General features: G+C 41.8%; 1 long non-coding RNA gene across 1 annotated transcript; it reads right to left on the reverse strand.

Annotated features, from left to right (window-relative positions):
- Positions 1 to 355: 355 nt before the first annotated feature.
- LOC144585060 (uncharacterized) lies at positions 356 to 7,681 on the reverse strand. The gene is made up of 2 exons (XR_013539542.1): positions 5,324 to 7,681; positions 356 to 2,709 (listed from the first exon to the last, which is right to left on the reverse strand). It is a non-coding gene; the product is annotated as an uncharacterized LOC144585060 (long non-coding RNA).
- Between the last annotated feature and the right edge of the window lie 1,386 nt (positions 7,682 to 9,067).

Below are 9,067 nucleotides of genomic sequence, written 5' to 3' on the forward strand. Positions count from 1 at the left end.
TCTCCACTATGTCCTGTCCGTCTTGGGTGTCCCTGCACGGCATAGCCCATAGCTTCTCTGAGTTACTCAAGCCCCTTCGCCACGACAAGGCAGCAATCCATGAAGGAGAAATAATAATAAAGCCCCTAAAATACTAAGAAGTTACTTGGTGTGCTAAATAGAACTTCATGCACTTCAGTTTGTTAAGAGTATCACCTTAACAGAAAAATAGGGATATAATTCTGGCAGGGGGAATGTGAGGATGCGAATCTCACAGCCTCTTGATTTAGAAGACGAACAGAAGAGGAAAAGTCTTGGAAGATGTGATCGTATAACACAGCATGTGTGTGTGTGTGTGTGTGTGTGTGTGTGTGTGTGTGTGTGTGTGTGTGTGTGTAAGAAGGCATAGAATGTGGTATTTACATAGTGAAGAATTCTGTGCAATCAGAATCAGTCTGGCATCAGCAAGACAGAGATATCAAGCAAGTGGCAATTAGCAGCCTGGCAGACAGGGGCAAAAATGTGATAGTAGAAAGGGTTAAGTATGTAATAGCATCAAAATGTAAGAGTTAGTTGTTAATTACAGTATTGATGTCTAGCAAGTTTAAAGATGATATGCTAACGTAACTAAGTCAAGTACTAAGTTCATGTACAAAGCACCAAAATGTTTTAAGCACTGTGGATTTATTCTGTGTATTTTAAGCAGTAAATTTTCTTTAATGCTTTTAAATAAAGACCAAGTAATCATTTTATTTACTATGAATCACTGGCACAAACATACACACAAGGGGAAGTACTGTTTTTACTCTGTGTGGGTTATTTTTTTTTTATCATAACGCTTGAAACTGCTATGCACACACTGTCAGTTACAAGTTATATTATTTTAAAAGGAAGCCAACAGCAGATGGTAGTAGTCTAGGTCAACAGAAAGCCTTGTTTCTCCCTGTGGTGAGGTTTCTCTGTGCAAGATTTCTCTGCTTACTCAACTGAGTACACAAAGATTTTTGATGGGTGTTGGTTGCACTTGGTGTACAATGCTGGCACCAAGGTAGAAGTGAGGGGAAGCCTATGGAAAGGGGCCAGGTAAGTATTCTTCCTCAAAATCTTAGACTACAATTGAACTTTCATGAGGCCTGGATAAATTCCATACTTACCATGCACACGTACAGTCAACAGAGTTGTGCTGGATGAGACCCCTGGGAGGAGTGGTGGTAACTAGAGGTGGGGAGGAAGGGCCAAAATGCCACGTCTTGCTTCGTGCAAGTTTGATGACCCATGAACCATGAATTGCCGTCCCCTCCCCCCGTGACCTGATGAACAACAAATCAATTCGTCATTTGTCAGGTCATTTTTTTTCCTTTCCCTCCTCTTGCTATGCCCTGGCTGTGGGATTGCTTTGATACCTTTCCCCCACCTCTTGCTAAGCCCCACAGGATTTAGCAAGAAAGGGGAAAGCAGGGATCAAAGTGATCAGGCAGTGCTTTGATCCCTTTCCCCCTTCTCTTGCTAAGCCCCGCAGGATTTAGCAAGAACAGGGAAAGTATGGATCAAAGTGATCAGGCAGCACTTTGATCCCCTTCCCCCTTCTCTTGCAAAGCCCCACGGGGCATAGCAAGGGGAGGGAAAGCAGGGATCAAAGCGATCCTGCAGCATCTGGGGGATCTCTTTGAACCCTTCTCTATTTTTATGCCACATAGGCATAGGAAAGGGGAACCAACCCCCAGCCCTGGGAGTGGGATTCCTTTGGGACAGGCTTTGCCAAGCTGCCCGAAGGGAAAACCCCTCTCTGCTTATGCCCCTGAAGAACAGCTGATCCATGGGGGGCATAAGCAGGTAGGGAATGAAGGGATGAATATAAAAGGCTTATATTTGTTGCTTCGTATTCGTTGGGGTCTCTGGACCCCAAGAATATGAATCAACAAATATCTGACAAATCAGGGATATTTAACGAATATCCTGATTCGTTTGTATATTCCTCACCATGTCTAGAGGTAACTGTCAGAATTCTTGGATTTTTATTTGCAACCTAACATGCTCTCTCTCTCTCTTTTTTCATAGATTCCCCTAAAGTTCTCTGCAGTCTGATTGGTTTCTTTGCCTTCTTCTCCAGTTGCTAACCACAATATGGTCTCTCATTGGTGAATGACAATGGTGGGGCAAAACCTATAGAAACAGTTATCTGTTGTTTTCAGGGAGTGACATAACCTGAGGGACCATATCTCTGTTTGAGGAACATCTCAGGCCCATGGAGTAAAAACTTTTCCAGGGGTCTACACATCATGTATCCACCTCCAAGTTGGCCCATCATTTTGGACTCAAAGAAGCTGTGTCAGCACCATGACGTTCTTCCCAGCATCCCATTTTCCAGGTAGCTAGAATGTCTTGCCCTGTATGGGAGCCAGACCTGCATTGGAGCCATCTTCTTGCCCCTTATTCTGGCTTTTCCTCCTTTTTTGAGTCCCTGTCAGTCGTTGAAATCAGGATGCAAGTTCATGATTCTTCTTATTAATCCAACAACAACTGGGAGGGGCTTTTCTGGACTAGGGTGATTGTCTGTCTATCCAGCACTAACCAATCATTCCTTCCAGTCTTTGATTTCGAAGAGAGTCCTGTCTCTCTGCTAAGTGCTTCCCCCCCCCTTTGGTTTCGTGGTGTCTGTTGTTTGTTGGCTGTTGATCTCTTCAGTTGGTTGCCAGTAGATGTGCAGTAAAGAAAGCAGCATGCACAATTCTGAAATTTCAAGCAAGTGTAAGTAAATAAGTGTTTTTACTCTTTCTCCTACAACTGTCTCAGAGTGAATTAATTAGACTCCTATAAGTGTCAGTTAATGAGAAAGGGGTGGGTTATCTTTGAAACTTGTATCTATTCTCCTTTGTGGAACTTTATACTTTTACTGCATATCAAATGCAATTTTACCAGAAACTCAAAGCTGTACAACAGTTGCTAGGCATATTCTTCCATTCCCAGCTGCCAGGAATCCATCTCTCCCCCTCTGGGCCCATTTGTGAAGTCCTCCTGAGACCGCTTTCACAATCAGAAGGAGGTCTGCTCCCTTCCATATATCACAAAGACTCCACTCTCTCATAGTCCCAAGTTTTAGCCCAGGGAATAGGAGGCTTCTGATCAGGTAATGCTAGTTAGAATTCATTCTATTTGCAGAGCTTCTTTGCAAGATGTAGACACCTAATCCCGGTCCCTGTGAGCATCCCCATTCCTATGTCAATCCCTTATGTAAATTCTCAGCCCAAATCCTGCTCATTTGTGACCTGCATGCAAACTTCCGTGTTGTGTATAGTTGTCCTTTTTCTGCCGTTTGCTCAAGGGAGGGGTATTCCCTAGCCTTCCACACACATGGACGTCCTCTTGCTGTGTCAACAGGTCAGAAATAATTTCTCCTGCGACATTTCAAAGACTAATGGACCAAACATTACAGGGGCTTAGAGAATTCACGGCAGCATACATCGATGATATAGGAATCTATAGTCAGATGAGGACAGATCACCTGTGCCATATTGAGAAAGTGCTACAGAGGCTAAAGGAGGCCGGGTTAACAGTAAAGGCTATGAAATGCCAACTGGGTATCTCAGAATTAAAATACTTAGGCCATATGGTAGGGGGAGGCATAATTAAACCCCTAGAATCAAAGACTGAAGTCATCAGTAACTGGCCTAGACTGACAACAAAGAAAAAAAAATCAGATCTTTCTTGGGGTTAGTTGGCTATTAAAGATGCTTTATCCAGAATTTCAGCGAAATAGCTGCCCCTTTATCTGACTTAACACATAAGAGAAAAGCTGAAAAGATCCTGTGGTCGAGAGAATGCGAGGAGGCCTTTGAGAAGTTGAAGACTATGTTGACGAAGGGTCCTGTCCTGAGAGCGCTAGAATTCCAACGAGAGTTCACTGTCTTCACAGATGCACCCAACACCGAACTAGGAGCCATGCTGAGCCAGGCGGATGACAACGGGGACCTTCATGCGGTGACGTTTCTGAGTAAAAAACTGCAGGCTGACGAGAGACAGCTTTCCACGATAGAACGTGAGTGTCTTGCGATTGTGTGGTCGTTACAGAAACTCAGGCCATACATATGGGGGAGACATTTTGTACTGTGCACAGACCATTCCCCACTGCTGTGATTGAGAACTATCAGGGCGAATAGCAACAAGTTAATGAGGTGGGCCCTGTATGTATGTATGTATGTATGTATGTATGTATGTATGTATGTATGTATGTATGTATGTATGTATGTATGTATGTATGTATGTATGTATGTATGTATGTATGTATGTATGTATGTATGTATGTATGTATGTATGTATGTATGTATGTATGTATGTATGTGTATATATACATACATACATACATATATACAGTACATGAATGAAATAAATGAATGAAATAAATACAAATGTAATTTATAGAAAAAAATAATACCGTATTTTTCGCTCCATAAGACGCACCTTTCCATAAGACGCACCAATTTTTTAGGAGAAGAAAACAGGAAAATATAATCTGTTTTCTTCGCTCCATAAGACGCACAGACTTTCCACACCCCTGTTTTGTGGGGAAAAAGTGAGTCTTATGGTGCAAAAAATACAGTAATTACCACCAGCCAGAAATAATGTGCAATGCTTCTACTTCCTGTTTCTCAAGAGGATTCAGCCCCAAATACCTATGGAGGGCTGGACAAAATGACACAATAAGGGTGAGAAAGAGATTCGTCCATCAAAAAAAAAAAAAAAAAAAAAGCACAACTTTGCATATGTAACTCTTTGCAAAGCATTTGATTCTGCACAGACTGCTTGCTGATCCTTATTTGTCACCTAACTGAAGGGCTGTGAAATCTGATTCTTGCTTGACGGCTCATTAAAAACCGCATTCTGAGAAAAACGCAAATAAATACCCCTTTTGACCTGAAATTAAGTCAGCGTCCGCCTCCATGCCCGTACTCCCTGCTAGCTTCCCCACCCCACGTTTTCCTAATCCCAATGTTAAAGGCCTCATTTAACCAAACAGATTAAAAGAAGATGAAGAAGAAAACTGCAAACACTTAAAATAAATGTTCTGGTGGCCTTTGTCTTCATTACCTTTATCTCACAAATCCAATCATTTCCAGCATTCGTTTCAAATACATCACTGAAATAAAGTTGCCATAAGCCTTTTAATGCTTTAAACCCCTACTGCTAGTAAAATACAGCCACTGATTACCATCAAACAAAAGGGGGGGGGGGAATAATCTTAACTCTTGCTATCAGAATGTAATAAAGCATAGCCCTGATTACATTTTTTCCCCTGTTGATCGCATTACTTTAATATAGTCCAGTCGCTTCGAAGGGCAAGACCTACCTCATGGTTTTCATCAGCAAACTGCTGAGTTGCTATAATTTCCTCTCCCCCCTCTCAGGAATTGTTATGAAGTGTTCACTGCTGTTCAGAACATTTCCAGACAAATTATTGGCATTGTTCCTATTTCTTGGATATCTTTTTTTCCTAAAAAAATAAAATCCAAATACAGTTAAATGAACTCAAGTTATACTTTTTACCTTTTTTTTTGGAAAAAATATCCATTTGGATTTATTTATTTATCTTGCTTTGTTGCATTTTGTAATTTTAATTATGTTTATGGTGTGCTTTTCTTATAAACTGGCCAAGTGGCCTTTGGCCAGATGGGTGGTATGAAAAATGAAACAAATCAATGCAATGAATATATTTCAAATATTTTTACCCCACCTTTCTCCTTAAAAAGAACCTAAGGTGACTTACATAATTAAAACTACAATATTTAAAAGCTAAAAACAGTGAGCATACAAATATTTTTAAAAGGATTAAAAATTATTATATTAAAAACAGTAAATAAAATCAATACCAAAAAAAAATACATTTAAGAGCAGCAAGGCACAACTATCTATTAAAACAACAACAACAACCCTCAGTCAGTCAGTTAGTCAGTGAGGGAAAGCCTGCCTGAAGAGAAAGGTCTATGCCTGCTTCCAGAAGGACAGCAAAGATGGGGCCAGCCTAGTTTCCTGTGGGAGGGAGTTCCAGAGTCTGGGAGCAGCCACAGAGAAGGCCCTCTCCTGTGTCCCCACCAAACATACCCATAAAGGTGGTGGGATTGAGAGAAAGGCCTCTCCTGATGATCTGAAGACTTGCCGCTTAGGGCTTTATAGATCAGAACCAACGTTTATTTCTTGTACATCAAGGAAACTTTGAACATCAGCGTTAACATTTTAGCAACTCTTCTGAACATAAGGGGTTAATAAAAGAGTTGTTTCCACCAACTGCAAACGGGTTCTCAAACGTCTGTTCCCACAGTCCTCCAAGATATTCCGTCTCCATGTCCATCAGTGCTGGTTCTGGTGATATTGGCAGCACAAACAGCTGCCCTCCTGTTGGGTCTCCTGTCCTCGTGAAGCCCTCGCTTGGGTATGGAAACTCCCAAGCCTTGGGGGATGAATAGTCCCTCTGTTGAGAGGAGTTCATCCATCTTTCCTTCTCCATTTTCTCTCTTTCTAACCTGGCTTTGTCCTCTCTGAACTTTCTTCTCCATTCTCACACCCCCATCTCTCCCCAAAACAAGGGTTTTTCAGGTACCCTTTCTCTTCTCCTCTAATCAGCTTCTTCCCAAGGGACCATAACCTTCTCCTGCTTATGGGTCCATGAGTTCTCTAACTATAACCATTCCCACCCAGGAGGTAAGACCTTTCCTTCTCTTCTTCCCTCAGCTGCTCCTGCTTCTACCTCTTCTCTCCTTTCTCTTCTTTTATCTCCGCCCTCTCTACACTCAACCTCCTTTTTTCCACCAATTACTGTCTCCCTTTCCCCCACCTCTTTAACTGTCATGTCCCCTTCTTGACATTCCTCCTTCAATTTGCTAGGGTTCTCCTGTGCTTCCTTTCTTTTTTTCTTCAGGTCCCATCTCTGCCATCTCCTTCTGAGTTCCCTTGTCCCGAGGGATGGGTGTCACTCTGGTGGAGATGTCATCAGATGCACCACCAGGTTCACACCCAGAAGCAGATCTATGGAGCTGCTGGAACGGGGGTGGGTGGGTAGGTTTTGGGGTCCCTGTGACCAGCCCCAGATTATTCACAGTTTCACCAACCCTGCCTTATGCACACAAAATCTAGCTCTTTCTGTAGCCACTCTAGAAGCATCTTTAAGTAGAAGAAGTATCTCACCCTTACTACCAGTAGTGACAGACAGAAGGGGGGAAAAAGAAGAAGAAAGAAAATGGAGTCTCCAGACATGGAGAGAGAGTCTCTGTGGCTGCTTCTTAGAGGATAGTCAGAGGAGAAAGGGGGAGGCAATTGACCAAAACAGCAACAATAACAACAACAAAAAACCCAACAACAACAATCCTTCAACAAGAAGTCTATCCAAACACCAGGAGTGGAAAGAACTTTTTCAATCAAGTCATTAGCCAAGAACAATCTCATTAGGCTGTGAAAGCTCCTCCCACCTGTGTTAGTGCATGCAAGATTGCAATTTTTCCAACATGTTGAACCTATACATGTTTCTACATATGTATTATGTTGGTGACTATTAAAAACCAACCCCGGTTTTTTGATCTTGACAAAATCCAGATAAGGAACTTCTTTTTCTTTTCCTCCAGGAAGATGATAGTGGCTTTAACCAGCCATGTGAGCAAAGGCTGCGTATGAGTGCTTTAAAACAACTCAGCTAGTTTTAACCAAAACCTCGTATCTTTAATAATTTTTGGGCCCCTGACCCAAAATGTCCAGGATGCATACAGTATTCAAGTACTACTTCATTCATGAAGTAGTAGGCTACTTATCATCATCATCATCATCTTGGAACTGCAGAGCCAGAAGGGACCCTATGGATCATTGAGCTCAAGACATGTCAAGGAGGCACAACAGAGAACTGAACTCCCAACTTCTGGTTCTGCAGCCAGAGACCCAAACTACCAAGTTACTTAGCGCTTCCTATGGAGTTGGCTTCTGTGTGAAACCATGAACTATCTAAACAGTCAGTTTATATGTATGTAATCCTGAACTTAATAGATAAGTGACCTGACCTGGTGTAAGGCAGTTGTTAGTGTTTTTATATTTCAGCTCTGAAAAGAAAACATCATGCAGATATTTTTTTTGTAGCTGTTAATTTTGCTGATAGTTCAGTCATCATGACCCTTTGTGGTATGATCTTAGTGAGTGTTTAATACAGCAAAACCATCATCATTCAGTCCTTCATACCCAATGGGCCACCTGTTTCTTTTATATGGAGCACTAACACAATGAGTTTCCTCAGCCTTCCTGGAGAAGACATTTGGAAAAGCTTTGCTGGGCCGTTGACTTAATTTTGCAGCACTGTGTATTTCATTCGTTATGATCTCGCATTAAAAAGCACACCTGTGCTTGCTTTCCTGGTAGATAAACTGAAGAAAAACATATTCCCTGGTGTTGCAGTTCTTTAGTTAATCATGTCCTACAGACTTCTGTACATGAATATCCCTTATAGTCTCCATCTGCAGTGACTAAATCCTCTGATTAGTTTCTTGACAAGGCAGCCACTTTGGTAAGATTTTAAAGTGTAGCACAACAAAGTTTTGCCAAACACTGAAGGGGTCCATCACTCCTTTGTTGAGTCAAGTCTTCACAGGGGAATAAGGGAAGGACCCAGGTTTTCTGAGAGCTGGTTCATTTCCAGCCAGGTAATTGTGCTGAAGCATTTGACTGACAAGAACAAAAAAAGTTAAATTAGGACAGAATGAAACAATATGGTTAGCATATAATTAGAAGCCAAACTCTCTTAAGAGGGAAAAGATGTTTATAATGACATAAGCTTGCTTCATGTGGCAAAATAGATGTCGCTGTTTTCTGAGTAGTCATGAGGAGGGAACCACAATGAACACATTTGCAAGTCTGAGTGCTTAGGCATGGAACTATGAAGGAATTGTGTGAGTGTAGGGAAAACACTGTAATACAGAAAATGCATATTTCTCTGACCTGGAAAGAAATAAAATTAGGTGACTTTCAAAGAGATAATCCAGGCAAAAGACATTGCTGAATGGGGTGTGAGGTGTTGTGGGCTTGCATTCACATGTTGCGGGAACGTCAACAGGTACAAGGA

This window comes from Pogona vitticeps, chromosome 1, assembly GCF_051106095.1.
Source record: "Pogona vitticeps strain Pit_001003342236 chromosome 1, PviZW2.1, whole genome shotgun sequence".
NCBI classification, from domain to species: domain Eukaryota; kingdom Metazoa; phylum Chordata; class Lepidosauria; order Squamata; family Agamidae; genus Pogona; species Pogona vitticeps.